Here is a 26981-nt window from a genome sequence, read left to right on the forward strand (position 1 = left end):
TATCTCATTGAGGTTTTGATTTGTATTTTCCTGATGCCGAGTGATGTTGAGCACTTTTTCATGTGTCTGTTGGCCATTTGGATGTCTTCTTTGCAGAAATGTCTGTTCATGTCTTCTGCCCATTTCTTGATGGGCATGAACATTTTTAAAAGCTTCCTGAGTGATTGCAATATGCAAATGTTATATAATAAATAATTGGATTGGCATTTGTCCCTGGTTCTTAGGGAGGAGAGAAACTCCAAATTCTTGGAATTCCTCCAGTGATAAGAGTGTCTTTGTTTTTCCATAGTGAGCCCTTGGACCACACCTGAGTTTATGCTAAGTAGATGACTCAAACCGGGGGCTGGTCATGCCTGAAAGACCAACCATTGGATTAAAAGCTGAGTCTTGAGCCATAGTGATATTAGCACAAACTTTCAACTTCCAAGGAGGTGAGAAAGGCTAGAGATTGAGTTCAGTCATGTAGCCAATGATTCCATCAATTATGCCTACATAATGAAACTTCAATAAAAACTCTGGGCAGTGGCTTGGTGAATACATAGATATGCTAGGAGGGTGATGAGTCCTGATTCCATGGGGAGAAGGCATGGAAACTCTGTATGTGAGACCTCCCAGACCTCACTCTATGTGACTCTTCATTTGACTGGTCCTGATTTGTATCCTTTACAAAAAAACTGACAATTATATGTGTAGCACTTTCCTGAGTTCTTTTTTTTTTTTTTTTAAAGATTTTATTCATTCATTTGAGACACAGAGATACAGAGAGAGAGATAGAGCATGAGCAGGGAGAGAGGCAGAGGGAGAGGGAGAAGCAGGCTCCCCGCTGAGCCAGATGTGGGGCTCCATCCCAGGACTCTGATATCATGACCTGAGCTGAAGGCAGACACTTAACTGACTGAGCCACCCAGGCACCCCACTTTCCTGATTTCTGTAAGTCATTCTAGAATATTATCAATCCTGAAAGGGTAGTACAACCTCCAAATTTGCAACTAGTTGATCGGAGATTGGAAGTGCAGGTGGCCTGGGGACCCTGAACTTGCAGCTGGTACCTGAAGTGAGGGCAGTTTTATTGGGGACTTCCCTTAAACCTGTGGAGTCTGATGCTAACTGTAGGTGATTCACATCAGAATTGAATAGTGGCATTATAAAGATTTTATTTATTTATTTGTCAGAGAGAGAGAGAGAGAGAGAGAAAGAGGCAGGCAGAAGCAGAAGCAGGCTCACCACTGAGCAAGGAATCCAATGATGCGAGGCTTGATCCCAGGACTCTGGGATCATGACTTGAGCCAAAGGCAGATGCTTAACAGACTGAGCCACGCAGGCGTCCCCAAATAGTAGTACTATAGCAACAAAGTTGAGAACCACTCTTCTAGGAAAAGATGCTTCAGAGCATCAAGAGAGTGCCAAAATCAAATTGTCCATCCAGATCAAGGCAGGGACATTATCAGGGTCCAATTAGCATGGGCTAGTGTGGAAGGAGTTTGAGGGCAGGCAGGAATGAGATAGAGGTGCTTGGCCTCAAAGTTCCATCTGGGAATGAGAGTAGAAATTATAAACCAGGACATAAGGTCAGTCATGAAAAGTACCTATATGTTGTGGGACACTAGAGCTCAGTGCTCAAACAGATAAGCTCCATTGTCCCCAGAGGCAGGCACATTGTCCCCCAGAGGCTTTGACACACAGCCACAGACTCTTGGTGGTGGAGCATCACCCCAGCAAAAGTCGTTGGATGGAAGCTCTCTATTTCACCAGCGCTGGTTTCATGAGTAAGGTGGGGTTGAAACAGCTAGTCCTGGAATTATGGTCATTATGGCTGGATGGATCTGGAGTCAGTAAATATAAGATTTAAATAATCTAAACTCTTCCCATAAGTGGCTTCTTAAAAAAAAAATATGCTGAACATACAATAATTTGAATGTATCTTGTGTCTTGCATTTCTTGATATGGAAGGCTGAATGAGAAGCTCTTGTCAAGGGTGGGATGTCACCGAGCAAGGTCAGGTGACTGGCTGACTTCCAAGAGGTGGCATTCATCCTCAGGAATCTGCCACAGTCCAGAGTCTTTCTCAGCTTTCCAGGTGCATCATTTTCATCTTGCTGCCACTCTAAAGTTGATTCTTCTTGGACAAGCTGATTCACACTGAAGTAAGCCTCGGGTGTCTGAAGTGTATAACCCAAATGTGTGTGAATTCATAATATATCAATAGGAATGGGCTTTCTCTATACACAAAATTGCTTGGGAAAAAAAATGTTATGGGGTGAGCATGCAGTTAGAACAAGACAAATCTGTTGTACCGCACTTAGAATGTCTGATGCTCTGAAGCCCTGTGAGACAGATGGCAGCCATGTCCACCATGGGGTAGGCACACCCACTCTCTGACTAGCCTTCCGCCTCCCTGCGTGGCATCGGTCAGACCCTGCAAAGCTTGCCTCGCAACTGTCCCTTTGCTTTGCTTTCTTTATTGATCAATGCTCTCTGCTGATTGATTCATCTTTCTTTAGATGTTTTATTAACTGTAATCGGGTCACTGCTAAATCTCGCAGGCCCGAGAGCCATTTTGTCTCTTTATCAAGGTGACTTTACATCGTTCTCTGCTGGCCCATCATGGAGTGATTTGACTCTCAGAGTACAATTTTCCAAATTTTCTCCTGATTTAAAACACATTTTTAACTGAAAATACATAAAAATATAAACATCCTTCATAATTCCACCACCTCATTGGAACATAATTATATTCTCTCTACTTACAAAGTTTGTTTCTGGGTTTCTGTGAGTATTCTGTTTTATTTATTTATTTATCTATTTATTTAATCTACTGAGAGATAATTTGCATATAAAATCCACCTATTTTAAGTGTACAATTCATTGATCGTTTTTAAATACATGGAGTTGTATAGCGATCATCACAATCCAAGTTCAGAACATTTCCATCAGTTCAAATCGATTGGCAGACAATCTCCATTCCTCGCTCCAGTTCCAACAACCACTAATCTATATTCTGAATCTACAGATTTGCCTTTCTGGACATTTCATCATAGAAATGGAATCATGTGATCTCTTGTTAATTAGCGTAATGGTTACTTAGTTCATCAATGTTGCAGCACGTATTTGCAATCTGTTCCTTTTTATTGCATAATAGACTTCCATTGTGTGGATATGCCACATTTTATTTATCCATTCACTGCTTGATGGAAGTTTGAATGGTTTCCACTTTTTGGTTATTATGGATAATGATGCTGTGAGCATTTATGTGCAAGTCTTTGTATGGACATATGTCTTCATTTCTCTTGGGTAGATACCTAGAAGTGAAATTGCTGCACTATATGGTAAATTTATGTTTAGCATTTTAAGAGACTGTCAAATTCTTTTCTAAAGTGGTCGTGCCATTTTGAATTCCCACCAGCAAAGCATAAAGTTTCCAGCTTGTTCACATCATTGCCAACACTTGGTATTATCTGACTTTTTGAATATAGCCATTTTAAGTAGGTATGAAGCAGTATCTCACTGTGGTATTAATTTACATTTTCCTAATAACTAATGATGTTACATGTCTTTTCACATGCTTATTAGCCACTTGTATATCTTCTTTGGTGAACTGTTCATCAAGCCTTTTGTCTCTTTTTTTAAATCCAGTTGTTTGTCTTCTTGGTTTGAAAGAGTTCTTCATATATTCTAGATACTAGTCCTTTATCAGATACATGATTTGCAAACATTCTCTTTCTACAACTTATCCTTTCATTTCTTAATGGTGTCTTTTGAAGTACAAAAGGTTTTAATTTTGATGCAGTCGAATTTAACATCCTTTTACAACTTGCTCTATGATCTATTTTGAATTACTTTTGGGTGTATGATGTGAGAGGTTAAGGATCTAAATTCATCTTTCTGCATGAGAATATCTAATTATTCCAGCACTATTTGTTGAAAACACAATTCACATTGAATTTTCTTGACCCTTTTCCAAAAATCAATTGACCATAAATATTTCTAGACTCTAAATTCTGTTCCATCAATTTATGTTTTTTTTATATTGGTACCACAGTGTCTTGATTACTGTAGTTCTATACCAAATTTTGAAATTAGAAAATTTGTTCTTCTTCCTGGCAATTCTACTCTGCTTTTTGAGTTATAGTCACCACTTGGTAGGGTTTTTCTCTTATCTCTCTTGCTGTTAGTTCCCACACCTGGTTGCTGTCAGGGTATCCAATACTAGAACACTCTCCTCCTTCTCCACCTCCTCCTCCTTTTTCTTCTTGTTCTTTTCACCAGTTTCTGTTAATTATATGCTTTGGTCTGGAAATGAAAGAACACTGTCTTATATTGATGCCATGTTTTCTATTTCTCCCACCATGCATGGGTCACCGGCACAGAGAGGACTGGGAAATAATAGCCCCAGTATAGTTTCAGAATGGAGAACACTCTCTCACTCACTCCTGTATTGACACATGAAGTTTATAATAAAGGAGGCAATTGTCCAACTGTATTCACTGGTTTTACCTTATCCAGGGAACTGAGTTCATATCTGGACACACAATATGAGTTTTTCCAGTAAATACAATTTGTTTCCCCTCTGAGACATCAACTTTTTCCTCACCTAAGGCCATGCACTTCCAATAAAGTCTTTATTTCTTCATCCTGACTGAGCAGCATACTGCACTCTTTTGGTAACAGTGGTGAGTTCAGAAGAAAGCACGTGACACATTCAGAGCTACAAACATACAACGAGACTTTTTTTGGATTTCTGAAAGATTCCCACTCGGCCTACTAGACTTGAGATTGCAAAAAGGTAAGGCTGTATTTTTTTTTAACCATGTTGCTCTTCTGAGGGAAAAGCCTCCCTGGATTTCTTTCTTAGAGAAATGGAGCTGGGAAATGAGAGACACAGTGAATCCTGATTCTGGCCATGTTCTGTGAGCCCCTGTTCCAAACCATGCCTTGAATGAAACTTACTCTGGAGTTTTTTAATTATGTGAGCCAGTAAGGTTTCCTTTTTCCCGAAGCTAACTGGGTTTTGTTTTTGTTTTTTGTTTTTGTTTTTGTTTTTTGCTACATGCAACCAAAATACTTTTTACTGATTCAGTTTAAGAGAGACACTGATAATTTAGAATAAACCCGGAGAAGAATTGCCAGGGGAGGTGAGTGTGACCAGAACTGTGTCAAAGGGGAAGAAAGGGAAGAGTTTGACTTGAAGAAAGAAGGTCTGGTGTGTATGTGTCGCAGGAGAAGGATGTTAACGGCATGGGGGAGGAAACTTAAAGAAAGAGAAATATCTCCAAATATTTAATTAGAATTATTGATAAGAAGGTCCTGGGAAACCTATTTCAACTCAAAGCGTTAAAATTTTAACAACTTAATGTGTCTATAAATGGAATGAATTACACTGACAATGTTTCTATGTCCAGAAGGGTTTTAAATGATTTACCAGAGATATTGTAGAGTGAATTCAAGTGACCCAATGGATGGTGTTTTTTTAGAACTTGGTCATTTGAGTATCATCTTTATAATTTTTGCCATATGAGAAAGGTACAGCTTGTACCATCTTTTGTTCAGTAATTTCCTTGCATCAACTCCTTATTCTTGTCTAAATAAGTTTATTTTAGAATGAAACTTGAAATCACTTCAATAAATTAAAAAAAAAAGAATCAGTGGCCAAAAATAAATGTAATAAAACAAAACGATGTTATTAAATCCTAACTAGAATTTGCCTGGCCAAAGCTCTGTGTCTGTGATCTGGGCTCTCTTTGTGAAAAGGAAAATTAATAGTTGAAGATATGATAACACCAAACTGATCATTTATCTTTCTCTAGTCAGAAGGATTAAACAAGAATTGAATAGGAAAGTTTTTTCTCACTAAGCAATTCAGTGTTTTTAATGGCATGCCTGTGTGCCATCTAAAATCATCAATCTATTCATACATTGGGAAAGCCTATAGCCTGGGTGTAATTCACACCAGAGCTTCCCAGTCTTTTCACAACTTGTCACACACAGAGAACAATATTATGTGGCACACTGGGGTAAACTAAGTCAGCTGCTCACCACCTGAGATGACTAGCCCAGGGGAGCTGACTCTGGCCCAGGCAGCACGCCACCCCACCGTTGGGGTGGAGGAGATGAATATATTGGCACACAAGTAACTCTTGTAGTTAACATTCTATTAAAGAGTTCTTGCCAGGATGCCTGGCTGGCTCAGTCATTAAGCGTCTGCCTTCGGCTCAGGTCATGATGCCAGGGTCCTGGGATCGAGCCCCGCATCGGGCTCCCTGCTCCGCGGGAAGCCTGCTTCTCCCTCTCCCACTCCACCTGCTTGTGTTCCCTCTCTCACTGTGTTTCTCTCTGTCAAGTAAATAAATAAAAAAATCTTAAAAAAAAAAAAAAAGAGTTCTTGCCAGGAGTCTATAATTCTACACTATTTACTCTTCAACTTTCTGGAATCTAAAAATTCAGCTTGAAGTAGTTACTTTTTATATGTATGTCTGAGAGCTCATAGGCTGGTTAAAGACCATCTCTACACCTTCTGGAAAATTCTCTCGTGGGATATTTGGCATCTCCCTTTGTGCATATGACAGAGGAGCAGCACTGAAATCAAGTTGCTATGTTTCAGTGGGAAAACATATCCCCCTAGCTCCCTGACCACCAAATGAAACCACAGCCAACATCTCTTCTTGGATTTATACTACCCTTTTCTCCAACTGGTACACTGGAAAGTCTGACTCAGTAAAAATGTGGGGGGGGGGGGGGTGTTTAAAGAAACCTCCACAATCCTTCTAGCCTTACATGTATAAATGCACTTTAGTGCTGACAACAATCAGTTCATTCTACACCAAATAGACAATCAGGTAAGAGGAAATCGTTGTCTTTAAGAGCATAGCTTTTGGCTGGGGCTACCTTATTTGGGAGAATTTGAAATGTTGTTACGGCTCGCTGAGCTCTATGGCTGGAGAACATTTGATACCAGTTTAAGATTCCATGATTCATTAAAGGATTTTGGTCTGTTCCCTACTCTTTTAGGATTTCCTTAAAACAGACTTTAGGATTTTTCCAAATGGACAGATTATTTCTCTGAGTTTATTTCTGTTTTTCCCTGCATTGTCTTTTTTCCTAATTGTGGTGATTTACTGTCACTGGTGTTTTCCTTTTGAGTTCTTTTGAGTCCGGGTGGGAGATCATTTTTGGCTTCAGACTGGAATGTCCCAGAATAACTGCTGTTTAACAGGCTACTTTTGTGTTGCAGTTTTAAGGAACTCCCATGGTTGAGGCTGAGATCTATCTATAGGCACCAAATAGAGTAGGAATATTTATATTTCTGATTTCTGTTCTAAGACTCCCATCACTTCAAAGTACATTTAGCCCAATTCTTTACTCAGACCTGGAAGAAGCAAAGCAGAATGTGGACATCAGAGAATGTACTATAGACTGAGTATTGGTGTCACCCAAAATTCATATGTTGAGACTAGTTCTGGGTAGTTTTGCTGTAAGCATCTTTGCCACAAATGTTTTTGCTGCATAACTAATTGGTTGTCAGCTAATTTTGCCATAAGACAAAATCACGAACAATAAAAGGGACATTCATTTAAAAGGATATAATGAAACATGAAAAATGAATGACAAAATTTAAAAGACTGTGTTGCAAAATGCAAAACATTGGAATGTATCTGAAATATATAGCATAGGTTCATGGCAATATTGCCCAAATAGCTGACTTTATTTTGTGAATTGTACCGAAGTATTTGTCTTCAAAACCTTTAATTCAACCCCCCCCAAAACCAAAAACAAAATCTTTCATTCATAGCATTATACATTTTTTTTTTGCTTGTTGACTCATCTCCTTGTTTAGCATCATGTTTTATCTTTTTTCACTAAAATTTCTTCCTTCATTAAGAGAGGTATCAGTTTCTAAATACTAGGGTGCATATTTGTAGATGTGCTTTGTATTGAGTTGTGAAAGCCTTTCACATTGTTGTTTGTTTTTGGCATATTGTTCCATCTCCATTTATAGATGTTCCAAAATTCCATGGGGAATGGGGATTAAAACTCTGTGCCACTGTATAGACCATTATGAAGGCTAAGATTTATATAATATATATCTACAATATAGAAATGGATCTCTGCATTAATGGAAAAATGAAACCAAACTATCAACAAGTTATTTTTTTTCAATCATTTACAGCAAAATTGCTGTATGGCCAATTAGTTGTGCAGTGAAAATGCTTGCAGCAAAGATGTTTACAACAAGGATACTTACAGCAGAAATACCTGACAAAGTTTCAACTTCAATCCCAGATGTGATGGTATTTGGAAGTAGACTTTTGGGGAGGTAAGTAGGTCACGAATGGGATTCATACCCTTATTGGAAAAAAAAGGCCCAGAGAGTTCGCTTTCCCCTTCTGCTATGTGAAGACACAGCGAGAAGACAACTGTCTGTGAACCAGATAGCAAATCTGCCAGCACCTTGATCTTGGCCTTTCCAGACTCCAAAACTGCAAGAAATAAGTGCATGTGCTTTAAGTCACCCCGGCTATGGTATTTTTGTTATAGCAGCCCAAACACATTAAGACTAAATGTAATAGTGGGGCGCCTATGTGGCTCAGTCGGTTAAGCATCTGCCTTCTGCTCCGGTCATGATCTCAGGGTCCTGCGATCGAGTCCCTCATCGGGCTCCCTGCTCAGTGGGGAGCCTGCTTCTCCCTCTACTCCCTGCTTGTGCTCTCTCTCGCTTGTATCTGTCTCTCCCTCAAATAAATAAATAAATAAAATCTTAAAAAAAAAAAGACTAAATGTTATAGTAAGAGGCAGGACTTTAATTCTAAGTGCTTTTCAATTATCCTGGGACCTTGTTAAAAGACAGATTCTGAATCAGTAGGTCTATAGTGGGGACCAAGACGTTGCCTTTCTGACAAAGTCCTGGATGCTGCTGATGCGGCTGGTGTAGGCACCGTATTTTGAGAACCATTGGTCTGAACTATTTCCCAAATTTGCCTGAAGGTAAGACTCACCAGAGGTGGCTGTTAGATATACCGAACACTAAATCTTTCTCTTAAGAATATTGATTCAGCGGGGCGCCTGTGTGGCTCAGTCGGCTAAGTGTCCAATTCTTGATCTCAGCTGGGGTCTTGATCTCATGGTCTTAATCTCAGGGCCGTGAGTTCAAGTCCTGCACTGGGGCTTAAAAATATATCTATATCCATATAGATATATATCTATATCCATATATATAACTTGAAAGATAGATAGATGATAGACTGATTGATTCAGAGGTCTGCATTGGGATCTTTAGCCTGCCCTTTCAAGAGCCCCTTCATGCTCTGGTTCCAGACTACATCTTCACCTGATATAGTAGGACTCCTCTACTGCTCCATTCATTCATTTTCCTCCCACCCTTTCAATCTGTCTCTTTCTCTCCCCTCCCTCCTTTCTTCCCAAATATATTTGCTGAGCATCTCCTTGGGATATAGATCTGAATAAGAGAGAGAGACTCTGCCTTTACAGACAATAGATAAGTAAACAGATAAGTAAATAGGAGAATTACAGTTTGTGACACAAGCTAAAAAGGAAATAAATATGGTGATATGATGCAAAGGGGTAAAGCCGAGGTAGGAAACCATTTAAGCCAAGGTTGTGAAGGGTGTTCTCTAAGGAAGATAGTTAATCTAAAATTCATATCCAACCCTCCAATCTAGCCATACTACTTGCTGAATGTGCCTGTGTTTTGGGGACACATTGCCTGTGTTCATGCTGTTTCTTTCACCACGAATGCCTTCTCATCAATCCCATTTACCAATTAAAAACCAACGTAAACGCCACCACCTTCATCCAGGTTACCCAGCCATATGTGAGACCTCACCCCTCTGAGCTTCTGAAGCACCTGCTACACCTCTGATCTTGTCTTGATTTTTCTGCCTTAAATTGTAGTTGTTTTGTAATAATAATGGCTGCATTTTGTGAAAGCACACTATTAATTTACATACATTATCTAAATTATTCAACATTGGGAGGTGATCTTATTATCTCCATGTCATAAATAAAGAAACTGAAACTTGGGAGAGTCTAAGTAACTTGCCCAAACTCTCACAACAAATGAGTGACAGAGCTGAGATTCAAATATGCCCTCCCAGTTGATCTGTCGTATCTCCTGTAGCAATCTTAAGCAACATGGGAGAAGTGACTACTTTGTCTTTATATCCTTCAATTAAACAAACAAAAAAATCAAGTTGCAGAAGAGCTGTAATATTTGTGAAACAAAAGAGAAAAAAGAAGAGAACAGAATTCCCCTACCAAATTATATTAGTTTGCTAGGATGCTGTAACAGAGTACCACATACTGAATGGTTTCAACAACGGAAATTCATTGTCTCACAGCTCTGGAGGGTAGAAGTCTGAGATGAAGGAATCAGTAGGAACATACTGTCTCTGAAGGTGCCTGGGAAGTACTTGATCCAGGTCTTTCTCCTAGCTTGCAGTAGTTCCTTGGCTTATGGAAGCATAGCTCCAACTAATCTGCACATGGTGTTCTCCCCACATGTGAATCTCTGTGCCCGAATTTCCCCTTGTTATTAGAATACCAGTCATATGGAATTAGGGGCCCATCCTACTGACCTTGATTTAACTTAACTAATTACATGTGCAACAATCCCAGTTTCAAATAAGGTCAGATTTTTAGGTAGGGGGCTTAAGACTTCAATATATGAACTTTTAGGGGACACAGTTCAACCCACAATGCAATTCTACCACCTAGCATCTATCACAATGCTGATCCCGTAGCCAGACAACCTGACATAGTTGTTCTAGTTGTCCTCTCCTAAAACCAACATTACAGAGGGGTCACATGATCAATTTAGACAAGTTGTATCACGCTAACATGGAACCTGGTTTTAGCTTTGGTCTTCGAAAGATTCTGTCAATCTGACCTCAATATTAGCTTTTCACATAAGCAAAAAGGTCATCTACTTAGTACCAAAAACTTGGTCTACCTAAAGCTACTCTTACCTGTGATTCCTTCTGCCTCTCACAAAAGGGCTGAGTTAATTTCTGTAGATAACATTACAATACCTACAAGTTATGTTTGATGGTGCTTAAAATGCTTAAATTTTATTTCAAAATGGGTTTAGCTTAGTGAGTTTCACTAAGTTTCAGTGGTAAAAGGAAATGAAATATTAATATCAAGAACTATTCCCATCAAAAAAGAAGTTGGGCCGGTAATTTAGGAAGCCCTAAATGGGAAATGATCTCTACACAGTACATCATAATGCAAAATAGGTTAGAATGTTGCAAAGTCAAAAAATTAAATGTAAAGTTCAACCAAGCACAAATCGCAGGGGCATGTAAATGTGAAGAATACTGAAGAGGCCAAGTGTAACATTTTGCTTAAGAGACTGCAGAATTGGGGTGCCTGAGTGGCTTAGCCGGTTAAGCGGCTGCCTTTGGCTCAGGTCATGATCCCAGGGTCCTGGATCAAGTCCCACATCTGGCTCCCTGCTCAGCGGGGAGCCTGCTTCTCCCTCTCCCTCTGCCTGCCTCTCTGCCTACTTGTTCTCTCTCTCTCTATGTCAAATAAATAAGTAAAGTCTTTAAAAAACCAAACAAACAAAAAAGAGACTGCAGAATTCCTGAGGACAGGGACTCTCTCCTCTGACTCAGCTTTGCTCCCCAATGGTGCTTAGCCCAGGGCATTACACAGAATCACTTTTAATACCTTAAGTTGAATTAAGTGTTTTTTTTTTTTTTTTTTAAAGTATCTTATCCCTCTTAATAGAGATAGGAAGCATTCACAGTTACATTGTAGAAGTTAAATAAAGATGGGTAGTATTTTCTATATGCCAGGAACTGTTTGAAGTACAAGCAGGGAATGAGGTTGACTTTATTATCTCCACCCTAAAGCTAAGGGAACAGAGAGATGAAATAGCGCTCACAACTAGAAAATGGTAGCCATGGGAATTCACTCATAGGCTGTTTACATTGAAAGCCCACATTCTGAACCATTGTACAATATGTCCATTAACACCACTGGTGAGCAGCCAGAGAGAGCTTTTTTTTTTTTTTTTCCCTAAAGAATTCTTCAATTGAGATGTTTACTATCAGCTAATCAGTGTGTTACTCCTGTTGAATTTAACAAATTCAGTGTGGTGACTAAGCATTCCATCTTTGATAGTTCTCTAGACCTAAGTTTAAGCCCTGGCTTTGGCATAGCTTGGCTATGTAACCCTGTGTTACAAACTTTTCCAAGACTCCATTTCATCATCTGGAAAATAAGGCCAATGATTCCTACCTCATAGAGTTGTGATTACATGTTTAAAGCATTAGACACAGTGCTTGATACGTAATAAAAACTCAAATGAAATCTAAAATGTTTACCTATTTTATAAGTAGTATTTCATTGTATGGATATACACAATTTGATTATTCACTGTTAATACATATTTGGATTGTTACTAGCTTTTAACTATTAGAAATAAAAGCTACTATGAACATTCTTATACAAGTCTGCCAAAGGAGTTTAAGAAACTTTCCAAAGGAGTTGTACCATTTGATATTCCCACTAGCCATGTAAGAGAATTCCAGTCCCTCCACATTCTTGTCAGTGCTTGGTATGGTCAGTTTTATTTATGTATTTATAGAATTTGTTTTACTGTAGTAAAAAATCATAGAATTTACCATCACTATTTTTGAGATACGGAGATACAGAGAGAGAGAGAGCATGAGCAGGGGCAGAGGCAGAGGGAGAAGCAGGCTTCCCGCTGAGCCAGGAGCCTGATGTGGGGCTCAATTCCAGGACCCTGGGATCATGACCTGAGCCAAAGGCAGACGCTTAACCATCTGAGCCACCCAGACGCCCCACCATCACTATTTTTAAGTGTACAGTTCAGTAGTGTTAAGTATATTTGCTTTGTTGTGAAATATTGTACATAATGTTGCCATGAAACATCCTCAGAACCTTTTCATTTTGCAGAACTGAAACGCTATACCCATTGAACAACACCCCCAACCCCCCGCACCTTGCCCCTGCCAACCAGCATTCTACTTTCTGTCTCTATGAATCTGACTACTTTAGATACCTCATATAATTGAAATCATACAGTATTTGTCCTTTTGTGACTGGATAATTTTAGTTAGCATGATGTCCTCAAGATTCATCCATGTTGTAACAGGTGATAAGATTTGTTTCCTTTGTATGTATAGACCCCAATTTGTTTATCCATTCATCTGCCGATGACATTTGTGTTTCTTCCACCTCTGGTTATTGTGAATAGTGCCACTATGAACATGGAGGTACAGACATCTCCTAGACCACGCTTTCATTTCCTTGGGATATATATCCAGAAGTGGGATTGCTAAATCATATGGCAGTTCTACTTAAATTAAAATAATATGACTAATTAAATTAGTAATTAATTTAAGGTAATTAATTAAATGAGCAATTAAAGTAGTATTAGGGGGGTGCCTGGGTGGCTCAGCCGGTTAAGCATTTGCCTTTGGCTCAGGTCATGATCCTGGGGTCCTGGGACTGAGCCCCACATTGGGCTCCCTGCTCAGTGGAAGCCTGCTTCTCCCTCTGCCCCTCCCCCTGCTTGCACTCTCTCTCCCTAAAATAAAATAAAATAAAATAAAATAAAATAAAATAAAATAAAATTGTATGAGGAACTGCCATACTATTTTCCAAGGTGGTTGCACCATTTAAAAATCCCACCAACAATGCTCCAACTTTTCCACATCCCTGTCAACACTTGTTTTTCCCTTTCCTTTCCCTTTCTTTCTTTCTTCTTATAGTAGCCATCCTAATGAATATGTGATGATATCTCATTGTAGTTTTGATTTGCATTTCTCTGATGATGAGTGATACTGAGCATTTTTTCATGTTTATTGACCATAAGTTGAACCATCCAGGAATAAATTCTACTTGGTGGTTGTGTATAATCCTTTTAATGTGCTATTGAATTCAGTTTGCTAGTATTTTGTTGAGGATTTTTGCATCAGTATTCCTTGGGGATATTGGTCTGGAGTTTTCTTGTAGTGTCTTTATCTGGCTTTGGTATCAGCATAATACTCATAGAAGGAATTTGGATGTGTTCCCTCTTCAATGCTTTACAAGAGTTTGAGAGGGATTGTAGTTAATGCTTCCTTAAATATTTGGTAGAATTTTCCAGTGACACTATCTGGTCTTGGGCTTTTCTTTGTTAGGAGGTATATATATTTTAATCCTTGTCCTTAGAAAGTAGAGAGACTATACATGATTTGGAAATGAGACTACCAAATATTGGCCAAAGAAGAATAATCAATCCATTCTCTGCTTTCTCTTTTGTCTGGTCACCCAGAAGTGTATTACCTGTTATGATGATCATTGCCTGTCACTTGGAATTATTTTTATCTGTGCATTCACCTGAACCTACTTTCCCTTGCACATCAATTAAAGACCCCTTTTCACATACTGGTACTCCAAGTCTCTGAGGCCTGGCCATAATATTGATATTCTGTGCCATGTTGTCTTTTGACTGACATTGCCCATTTGGTATACCCCACTTTCCTCTCTGATCGCCACATCTCATTTCTGCTAGAGAAAATATTGTTGCTGGATTTTTTCCCTTCCACCTGTATCATGACAGAGCCCTGACCCACTTTCCCAAGTAACTGTACACAATTTAGAGATCTTTTGAGAACCAAACTGCTAGCTATTTGAGACTCATGTCTTACAAACTGATGAATACCTGTAATTTGGGTCTTTGAAACATGGCTTCTATATTTTCTTACAATCTAATCTTCAGTCTTTTCCTGATGCTCTAGCCCAGACATCTATGAGCCAGGGGAATCTGTGGGGAGGTTTTTGTTTACTGATGCAATCTTCTTAGGAGTTATGGTCTGTTCAGACTTTCTTTTTCTATTGATTCAGTCTCCATAGGTTGTCTGCTTCTAGGAATTTTTCCGTATCTTTTAAGTTATCCAATTTGTTGGTATGTAATTGTTCATAGCAGTCTCTTATAATCCTTTTTATTTCCGTAGCATTGGTAGAAATGCCCCCTCTTTCATTTCTGATTTTAGTTATTTGAGTTTTTTTCTCTTTTTTTCTTAGTGAATCTAAGGATTTCTCAATTTTGTTGATCTTTTCAAAAAGCAACTCTTAGCTTTGTTGATTTTTTTCTCTTCTCAATTTCACTAATCTCTGCTTTAATCCGTTATATCCTTAAGATAATAAATATATGTTATTTTTTAATCACAATTAAATATTTTTTCTTTAAAAAAAGAAAGGAAGATGGGGCACCTGGCTGGCTCAGTCAGTAGAGCATGCAACTCTTAATCTCAGGGTCATGAGTTCAAGCCCCGTATAGAGCTTACTTAAAAATAAAGCAAGCATATCAGTTTGCTTGGGTAAGGAACAAGAGGGAGGGATTATCAAGGGTCATGAGGAAACTTTTGAAGCTAATGTATTTACTTGACTGTGGTGATGGTTTCACAAATATAAATATATGTCAAAACTCATCAAATTGTACACTTTACATATATGCTGTTTATTGTATGTCATTATACCTCAATAAAGCTGCCAAATTACAGATTTTCTAAAAACAGATCATATTTAAATTTTTAGGTATACATTACTACAAGTGATTTTTTCCTAAGTGTAGTCTATTCAAAATTCCTTAACTAAAAAGTCAATATGAGTATATTTGTCTCCTTTACATTTTCTTTTTTTTTTTTTTTAAAGATTTTATTTATTTATTTGAGACAGAGAGAATGAGAGAGACAGAGAGCACATGAGAGGGGGGAGGACCAGAGGGAGAAGCAGGCTCCCCGCCGAGCAGGGAGCCCGATGCGGGACTCGATCCAGGGACTCCAGGATCACGACCTGAGCCGAAGGCAGTCGCTTAACCAACTGAGCCACCCAGGCGCCCCTCCTTTACATTTTCATAGCTCTCCAATTTTGATTCTGATCTGCTGTTACAATTCTGAGTCCATTTTTCTCAGTTTTCTTCAGAAGAGGCAGTACCTCCAAGGATTGAAGTTCAACAGAGATACACTTGCAACTGTTTTTCAATTAGGCTTTCATCATGATGTCTTCAGATAGCTATTCATCCCAAGAGGTTGTATCAATGAGATGATATTGTTTTCTTAATTTTTTAAAGCATATAGCATTTATGACATTATTGCAGACATTTCATATATTTAACTTAGAAGGTTATTTTTAAAAAATATTTTATTTATTTACTTAGAGCGAGAGAGCATAAGCAGGGGTATGGGCAGAGGGAGAGGGAGAAGCAGGAAGCCCGCTAAGCAGGGAACCTGCCATTGGGGCTTAATCCCAGGACCTTGGGATCATGATCTGAGCCGAAGGCAGATGCTTAACCGATTGAGCCACCCAGGCGCCCCAGAAGTTTATTTTTCAAGAGCTTTATTTATCAACAACAAAACCAGCAATGATGTTATACTACCCCAGATGGCTTTAAGATGCTTATTGTGTTGAAGAATTTATACAGTTTAAACCGCAAATATGACTACTTTTACACTATTGCCTTTAAATAAATCTAAAGCCCCTTTTTGTTAAAATAAACTGAACCTAAAACACTAGTATGTGCTATATAATAAATGAAACATTTTTTTTTTTTAAAGTAGGCTCTACGCCCATGATGGAGCCCAATGCAGGAACCCAAACTCATGACCGTGAGATTAAGACCTGAGCTGAGGTCAAGAGTCAGATGCTCAATCAGCTGAGCCACCCAAGCAGCCCAAGATGAAACATGTTTTAAGGTAGCCAGACCTAGGTGCAATTGGGCATTTTTTTCTTTGATTCTTAATGATGACCAATATAATCACACCAGGTTCAATGCAATCGAAAGATTTCTTCTCTGCTTTTGTCTTCAAAACTAGAAATTTGCCATCTTCATCTAATTAATTCCATTATATACTCCACATACAGCAACTTCAACTCCACATAGTGGCTTCATCTGCAATTTAAATCTTACTAGTTCCAATCACCCTTGTGGAAGGCTGTGTGGCTTCTAGGTAATTTATTCAGCATTTTGTTCAAAAGATATTTATTGAGCGTCAAACTATGTGCCAGGGCTCTCTACCAGAGACACAGTAGCAAGTAAGAAAAATATGGTCACTCTCATGGAATTTATAATCTAATTGGAAGACAGATATCGAACAAGCAATTATAAGATTGATGAGTGTTACAATAAACGAAGTACAGGATGTTCGCTATGAGAACATTTCTATTTTCCTTTGGGCTTCAGGAGGAAAAACCACCAGGTTAAAAAAAAAACGACGGTGTGCCCTCCAGCCCCCTGCTCCTGGCAATCCAAAGGAAAGATTCCACGTAGGGAGTATCTGTATCAAGAAGTAGAAACAAACCCCTGTAACTGATTTTTTTCCTTCCTTTTTTAGGATGTAGAAGCATCCTTCTTAGCAGCTGGCATGTTTCCAGCTTAGCTGCTGACGGCATAAGACTAGGTATCTATAACAATTCTTTTGGTTTTCTCTTGGCGACTCCAGTTGTTCCCATTTTATTAGCTATCCCTGCCTGGGAGGTACAGAGAAACAGCCCTCAAAAAGAGATTGCGTTCCTGTGTTTTGAAACAATGGCTAAGGCAGTGGTTTGACCACATTGGCAAATGGTTTCAGGAGAGCCTTGAAGAGATTTTTCTTTTTCCCTTATGTCTAGATTTCTTGAAATACCTGGGAGTTCTCAGAGAAAAGCCTCTGCGGATTTTTAAGGCCCCATTTACAAGTCAATAGTATTTTTGCTATGAAAACCATTTGGTGGATCTATGTGCACAGTTAAGCTTGTCTGGAAGGAAGTAGATGAGCAACTTGGGTCTTCTGCAGGATCCCTGGGTTCAGCCTCACCCCTGATGTCAGCAGCAGCCAAAACAGCAGAAAAAAAGAGGGCCGCATCTGGTTAAGAATACAAAAGAGAGAGAAGAGGCTTTTCAAAAGGCTAACCTAGGATTATTTTTCAAACCAGGGCTAAGCCAAATAGAAGATAAACGACATGTTTACATGCAGAGTCCTATAGAATTTAGGCCAGGCCAAGAATGCAAGCCTGCTCAAGTGAGTTCCCTTTTCTCCATGATCCGTCACCCTAGCTCATGGAGGAGGGGACAGGAGCTCTGGCGCCTGCTGGCCACGCAGGTCTTGCCGCCTCCCTCAGCTTCCTAACAGCCCTGGTATGCAGGAGGAGGGGTGCAGGTCTGTGAGACTAGTTCAGCATTTCTCATGAGTCTCTACTTCTTTTGGCTGGCAAAGATGAAAAATTGTCCTGGCAATGGACCTGGGATGATCAGGCAGCACCTCTGTGTGAATGTTAACACTTTGGGTAGAAAGAGCCCTGAGCTTTGGGAAAATCATGCAACCTCTCTGGGTCTCATTTTTTCTTCATTTTAAAAGGGGCTAGGTTAGAAGGCTGCGCAGCTGAATTGTGTGGGATACTTCTTAAAAGTGGGTATTTCTGGCCCACCCCTGCAGATTCTGATTAGTGGTCGGGTGTGGGGGTAGGAGGTGAGAGTGGGGTGAGGGGTGGGAGGATGAGTTGTGGTCTGTTTTTGAGAAGCTCTGTGGCTGATTCTGCTGGGGACCAGTATGGTTCTGCTCTAAAATCCCTCAGGGATGGTTCTGGGAAACCACAAAGTTAATATTCCACAAGGAATGCACTAGTATTGTACTAGGTAAAGTCTCACAATCTATGCTGAAAAGAAAGTATTTGTTGCTCTTTCCTCCCATCTCCCAAAGAGGAATCTGGGTTGATCCCAAGGTTATAAATATAGTAATAATAACAATAATAGAAAATTTACTACACACCAGCCACTGTTCTAAACATTTCGTATGTCTCCATAAAATTCTCTCAACAACACTGTGAGATAGAGTATTACTATTATCCCCATTTTACAGGTAAAGAAAGCAAGACACAGAAAAGTCAAGTAACATTCATGTGGTAACACAGCAAAGTGTCCTGGCTGGATTCAGGCTGGCTCAGGGGAACTTTCTGTTTGGAGAAACCCAAGTAGTGTCCCTTTTACTTTGGGTGGCAGTGGTGTTTTTGTGGAAAAAGCCCAGGGTTTGGCATAAAACACTTAGCCAAATTCTGGTGCAACTACTTACCAGCTGTGTGATCTTGGGTGACCTTATTTAGCCTTGCTAATTGTCTTAGTCAGCTCAGCCTGCTGTAACAAAATACCATTGACTGGCTGACTTCAACAACAAACATCTATTTTTCACAGATCTGGAGCCTGGGAAGTCCATGATCAAGGTGCCAGCCAGTTTCGTTCCTGGGGCGAGGAGAGGCCTCTTCGTGGTTTGCAGAAAGCCATCTCCTCGTTGTACCCTCACATTGCAGAGAGAGAGAGAGAGGGTCCCGGTCTCCCGCTCTTCTTAGAATGGCCCTAATTCCACCATGGGGGCTTCATCTTTATGGCTTCTTTTAAATCTAATTAATGTTCGAAGGTTCTACCTTCAAATTCCATCACATTGGGAGTTAGAGTTTCAACATAGGAATTTTGGGAGGACATAAACATTCAGTCCATAGCACTAAGCTTCAATTTCTTTATCTGCAAAATATATATCACACCTATTTGTAAGGTTTAACAATGAAATAAGATTTTTATAAGGCCTTAGCTCAGTCTCATAATAAAAACAAAGTATTCAAACATTTCCTGACTATGTATCATGCACTGTTGAAGAAAATCTAAAGAATAATAACAATTTATGGAATGCCATTCTTTCAGAACTACGCTAAATGCCTTTATGCATGTATTCACTGGATCCTTCATAACACCCTACAAGTATCATTAGTAAGTACAGCTATCACTATTTTATAGATAAGGAAACTAAAAGGCTAAATATTTTCCTGAAGTCACAGCTGGTGACTAGCAGAACTGGGAATGAAAACACATTGTGTGCCCTGAGTTCTAGGATATATAGCCTCTTCTGTTTTTATGAGAATATATGAAATTCATTATTTAAAATGGTCATGAAATAAATATAAATGAATATTTTTTACCTAAGAGTTCTGAGGTTGCAAGAAATGTTTACCACGAGCCTCACAAGGAGAGAATTCAACTCTTTCATCTTAAGGATGACTTTAGTTGCTGACTAAAAATAAGAATACATGGGGAGGGGGACTTGGGAAGATATTAGTCAAAGGGCAAACACTTTCAGTTACCCAAGACTACTAGGTCCTAGAGATTCACTGCACAGCATAGTGCATATAATTAACACACTGTATTGTATACTTAAAAAAACTGGTTAAGAGAGTAAATCTTATATTAAAGTTTTTTTTAAAAAAAGAGGGAGGGTGGGAACTTTCATGGGTGATGGTTATTGCATTGTTTATAGTGACAGTTTCTTTTTTTTTAAGTTTTTATTTATTTATTTGACAGAGAGAGTACAAGCAGGAGGAGTGGCAGGCAGAGGGAGAGGGAGAAGTAGGCTTCCCGCTGAGCAGGGGGAGCCCGATGCAGGACTCAATTCAAGGACCCCGAGATCATGACCTGAGTCAAAGGCAGTTGCTTAACCAACTGAGCCACCCAGGTGCCCTATAGTGACAGTTTCATGGGTGTATGCTTATCTTCAAACTCACCAAGGTGTAAACATTAAATATGTACAGTATTTTTTGTATGTCAATCATACCTCACCTCAAAAAATATATATATAAAGACACATGATCTTACAATGGGACAAAATGGCCAAAAAGGAATACGGTAGCCCTGATCTCTGTTTTGCCCCTCTCCTCCCACCCTCCACTCTTGACATCTATTACCAAGGGCCAACTTCAAGGAGAGAAATATAGCTCTGAAATCATTGAGCCTGAGGGAAATGTTCTTTTCTAGAATTCTTTAGTGTGTGAGCTGTCACCCAGCCCCTAGTTTTCTGTTTCTGACTCATCAAGGGGTGTAGAAACATTTATACTCTCTCCTTTGGAAGAATTCTTCTGTGACCTTTTCCACCTCCAGCCCAGCCTGCAGGCTGAGCGTGTTGGTTAAAGACAGAAAAACTTAATTTTTAGAGAAACTGATAAACAAACTGGGATTGAGTTTCCTTTTTAGGAAAATCTTCTAGGTTAAAAAAAAATCAGTATTACTTTTAATATTGAAAAAACGTGTTGGTTATGAAATTCTTGGGAAAAAGTATCATCGTAGTACTGAAATTTTTTGAAGAAACTGCAGTATAATCACAAAACCACACAACTGGTATTAGAAACAAAGGCACTGACAGAAAAACCTCTTTTCCAACATAACCGGAAAAATGATTATAACCACCGAATCTCTGTCAAGTCCAGGGAAATGCCAGAGTAACCACACTATTCATCTCGCCAACCCCAGACAGTTAATCAATCACAAAGACAGAAAAATGAACAATGAGGACTTCTAGAATTTAAAGAAGTTAACCCTGGGAATCTTGGCACCGTTGATGCAATGGCCCCTCAAGTTAATATTGAACAAACCATACCATTAGCCTAAGAAAGATAAGCAAAATATGTGGGGTTCTGGCCCAGCTGGATTGAGCCACTTCGGGGACTAGGTCTCACAGAAGGTTCTAGTAGGAGTGGCCTGGTAATAAATAACATTTTGTGATAATTAAACAAGGATTGTTACAAGAATTGTGGCCAAGAAATAAGCCAAAATTTATTCATATGTTTTTTGTGTTTTAATCTTGTTGCTGACCTTATCTTTCCAACTTGTAATTTTGATATGGTCCAACTTTCCTCATCTACTTAGTTTCAATTTTATTTAATCATTATAGAAATAAGCTTAAGTCCCATAGAGAAATCTGTAAGCCACTCAATAGTTAAATACTTATTAAGACAATGACAGCGAGAAATTCTCTTTTCTCTCCTCTCTCTTTTTTAAACAAAGATTGGTTGAGAATCCGGTGATGTCAGGCCTAAAGTATTTGGCTTTCCCCTTTGTTCAGGACTCCTAGTAAAGCAGGGGTGGCCTGGTGATCTAAAATTAAGATGACAATCCCCCCCTCCCTCGTCTTTTGCCCCAAGCTTTGCATGTATGAATTAAGCCTTTGGGGTTTTACAAGGTGCTAGCACTTTTAAAGACTGTTGATATTATTGTCGTTTTGATTAACAGATTTGTAGTGATTGTAACTAACCTCAGCCAAAAGATGAACTAGAGATTTTTGCGAATTCAAACAAAACCTACTGGTATTACTTTTAAAAACAAAAAACAAATGAAATAACTCCGCTTCCATAATTAATTTCAAAGGACAACCATCAAAACAGTAGTCTTCCCCAAAGAGTGGGAAGATTTTTTAAATATGTATTTGAAAGGATTTTGCAACTGCAAAACAGACATAAGTCCCTCCACTTAAAATTTGAAGTTAATAAACTGCTCCGAAATCTTGCTAAGCTAATGAATGAGACCTGTTTCCTCAAGCTGTTCCTGATACGTTGTAGTTGAGGGAAGAAAAACCTCCTTTTCCTAACCCTCCCCATGGGAAGAGCTGGAGTAGAGGCTTGCTAAGAGACCACACCTAAGGGAGGGGTTTATCCCTGCCCCGTGAGCCTGGGTCCAGTGAGCCCTGCTAGGACAGGATGCAGGTTGAGTACAAGTCTGGCTGGAATTCCCAAAAAAGAGGCACAGCCAGGGTGGGGCAGAAGCACGGTCCTCCAGATCCACAGCTGCTATCAGTTTCCCAAACTGTTTTTAGAATCCTCAGGGCTGGGGAGTGGAATAGGTAGTGCTCATTCCAGATGGTTTGGTTTGCAAATCTGGGAAGAGAGCCAGATAGACCATTTTCTCCCATAATTCTGGAGATGATGTGTGCTCTCCAGAGATGTAAAGTCATAGACTTATAGAACTGGGCATTTGGAGATTATCTAGTGAATCCATCTACTCATTTTACAGACCAGGTGATGGAGGCATTAAAAGTTAAGAACTTTGGGCACCTGGGTGGCTCAGTCAGTTAAGCATCTGACTTGGTCTCAGGTCGTGATCCCGGGTTTCTGGGATCCAGCCCCTCGTAGGGCTCCCCGCTGAGCGGGGAGTCTGCTTCTCCCTCTCTCTCTCCTCCTCCCTCCCTCATGTTCTGTCTCTCAATAAATAAATAAATAGACAGATCTTTTAAAAAAAAGTTAACTTGCCCGAGGTCATTACATAGTTGGTCTCTGGTAGAGCTAAGAGTTGAACCCAGTGTTTTCTTCCAAATCATTCATATTTGATAAACTAAGTAGATAGTACATTAAAAGTTTAGATATAATTTGAAGATAAATGAAACATGAACTTCGATATATATAATATATATAAATTTCATGTTATGTATATTTTATTACAATTAAAATTATATTATATATATATAAAACATATATAAAATGGACAGTTCAGTGGTATTAAGTACATTCACATTTTTACAATGCCCTCTTTCTACATGGAAATGGAAGAAGTCAACCAAAAATATTTTTCCCTTATTAGTTAATTACTAAATGGACACATATTGTGTGACCAATACCATGTTAGGATCAGACAGACTCTAGACCCTCAAGGAGCTTTTAATTTGTTCAGGCAACAAGATACATAAATAAAGAGGCTATAACTAACCATAAAAAAGCAGTATATGATATGTTTTAAATGAGTGTACTGACAACAAAACGTTAAGACTCCAAAGGACACAATCATTATGGGATGAGTACTTAGGAAAAGCTTCCAAGAGAAGATGGGCTTGAGCCACATTAATAAAAGGGAAGGAGAAGCCACGAGAGGACATTCCAGAAGAAAGAACAGAGTGACCAAAAGGCATGGGGGTGCTCTACAAAGGACTTTTTGACAAAAAGTGGATTAAGAAGTCTGAGAATACTGAGAGTAGTTTGCTACTAAACACAAATGACCAATTTTATCCCATAGGCAATGCGAGCTCTTGAAGATTTTTGAACATCATGATCACCATGCTAACAAGTTGCTGTGATGGAAAAGTGTAGGATGGATTGAAGGAGGAAGAGTTGGATGAGTGAGTCCAATTAGGAGGCCATGACAGAAGTTCGGGTACGGAGAAGAGATGGGGTAATCGGTTTGGGAATGGGTAATGCTAATGTGTGAAATAATGCAAAGGAAGAGTCAATAGAGTTTACTAATCCATATTGAGAATGGGGAGGAGAGGCAAGAATACTAGGTTCGAGCTAGGATTAAGCTATAGAGACCAGAATTGTACCAATTGAATGGACTGAATAAGTCAAGAGAGGGAGAGAATACTAAAGAGAAGTTCCATTCTAGATAATGCTGAAATGGAAATGGTAGAAAGACATCCAAGTAGAAAAGAGAAAGTACCCAGAGAAATGTATAAAGTTGCACAACTGCGAGGTATTATTGAAAAGATTTTTAAAGCAATTCTCTTAGTTTTTACCTGCATCTTTGGGAACAAAGTGTTGATCTCAACCTAACCAATTCAAATGGGAATGATTAAGCTGATCACAATGTATGATATAATCTTCATATGGATGTATGAAGATTGTAACTCAAAGGCAAATGTCAGGTTCACTTTATAATAATGGAGAGAGAATTGGAGACATAAAAGCCTTTTAATATTGTATGTAGTTGAGAATAACCCTATGGAAAATTGAAAATATATCCAACAACTTCAATTCTGGTTTACATTAAGCTGCTGGGTTCAAGTATTCCAACATGATGTTACTGTTATGAAATAAGTTTAGAAAAATCAAGAGAAAACATTGTGTAAAATGGTTTTGTACTAACGGTATTGGGATCAGAGCAAATAAAGCTTTATTGTTTATGAAGTCATTTAATTTGCCATCATTCTGACCTAGAAATTTTGATTCCCAGCAAAGGGAACTTTGTTACTTATATAGAAAACATAAATCTGTGTTTTCCTCCTTTCTTTTTCCTGCAGGGAGGATTTATTCAGTAGGCACAGTGCTTAGAGTCAATGATATTTTTAAAGAGCCTATGAAATTTTATTGAATTTTGCCTAAGAAGAAAAAAATCTTGAAGTATTTTAAGTTATACCAAACAAATAATTTAAATATTGATATTATAGTGGGAGGGGCCCACAAAGTCAAAAGTGCTGAGGGCCCATGGAAGTCATAATATATCCTGCCTCCTGTCCTTAGATCTGGGTCTCTGGTTCTAACCATAAACCATTGCTCTTTGTACTATTTTACATGAACTTAGAAATTCTGTGAGCTTGTTATTTTTATGAAAGTGAAATGTGCACATAATTTTAAGAATCAGCTAGTTCTACAAAGTTTGCAAAGACAAATAGTCTCCAACCCTTTTTCTCCATATCCCTTTTCCCAGAGGCATCTACCTTGATCTTTTAAAGATACTTCTTCTTAGGCATCTGCCTTTGGCTCGGGTCATGATCCTGGGGTTCTGGGATTGAGCCCCGCATGGGACTACCTGCTTGGGGAGCCCACTTCTCTCTCTTTTCCTCTGCCTCTCCCCTGGCTTGTGCTCTCTCACTCTCTTTCTCAAATAAATAAATAAAATCTTAAAAAAAAATAAAGACACTTCTTTTGTTGATGGACACTTAGGTCAATAGACAAATGGATAGGGAAAATGTGGTATATATATATATATATAAATATGATGGGATATTACACAGTCACAAAAAAGTATGAGATTGTGCCATATGAGACAACATTTGGGTGGACCTAGAAGGTATTTTGCTAAGTGAAATAAGTCAGACTGAGAAAAACAAATTCCATATGATTCCACTCATAAGTGGAATCTAAATAAATAAACAAACAAAAAGCAGAATTAGACAATACAGATGACAAACTGATAGTTGCCAGAAGGGAAGGGGGAGGTTGGGCAAGATGGATGAAGGGGAGTGGGAGATCCAGGCTTCCAGTTATGGAATGAATAAGTTACAGGGATAAAACACACAGCATTGGGGCAGGGTGGGGTGGGGGTGGGGGAAGTACTACTTCTGTTATTACCTGCAAAGCTCTAAGTACCAAGCTTGTGATATTACTTCGTGTTTTTTTTTTCAGGTTTAGATATTACCCATTGACTTCCTGTCATGAAGATGAGGATTTAGATATCTTGTCTCTTCTACTCTTACCAAACCCAGTCATAAACACTTCCCAGCTATTCATCCTGTGGATTGAGATTCATTGTAATTTTGATTGACTCAATGTTCAGGGTTACATTTTTATGACTCTGTAGGCTACTCCATGTTGAGTCATATAGAAAACTATGATTATTTCTTCTTTACTGCTCAACTTGTAGTTTTCTCTCAGTTAAGAATTGTCTTTTCTCATTTGCCTAGTTTTCTATGTACACACTTATTTCTATGTATACATGTCTACCAGATGTTGAAATATCTTCTTGATACATTAATGTGTGTTGGGTATTATATCAATTTTATTTTTTTAATCTCTTCTGAAGCATGTGGGCCTGTATAAATCCAGATGTGTTGCCCTCATGCTTGGTGCATCATCCTGGGTATATGATAATTCCTTTGCATTTTTTCCTGTTTTGGATCTTTTATCCTGTAAAGCGTATCTTCCTTTTTCTTGGTTTACTTCCTTGTTTTGGTTGCACATATTCTTTGGAAACTCTCTTAGAAAAGGGGTGTGTGTGTGTGTGTGTGTGTGTGTGTGTGTGTGTGTGGATTGGTTGCACATATTCTTTGGAAACTCTCTTGGAAGAGGGGTGTGTGTGTGTGTGAAGTGGAGGTAGTTTTTCACTGAAAAATCTTCACCCTCACACTTAGTTGAGAAGTTAGTTAGCTATTTAATATTAGAATTAATTTCCCTTCAGAATTTTGAATGCGTTGCTCCATTTTCTTCTAACTTCCTGTGTTGCTGTTGAGAACTGCAGAATTATTTGGATTCCTGTTACTTTGTATGTGAACTTTTCCTCTTCACCTTTCTGAAAACCTACAGCATCTTCTCATTGTCCCCTATGTTCTAAAATATCTCTGATGTGTCTTGGTGTGGATCTGTTTTTATCGCTGGACACTGGGTAAGCCCTTTCACATTGGAAATGCATATCCTGAAATTTTCAGAAATCTTAAATTATTTCATTGAGGAAATAATTG

This window comes from Mirounga angustirostris, unplaced genomic scaffold, assembly GCF_029215605.1.
Source record: "Mirounga angustirostris isolate CCGP_5_RB_7025 unplaced genomic scaffold, mMirAng1.0.hap1 SCAF_8, whole genome shotgun sequence".
NCBI lineage: Eukaryota > Metazoa > Chordata > Mammalia > Carnivora > Phocidae > Mirounga > Mirounga angustirostris.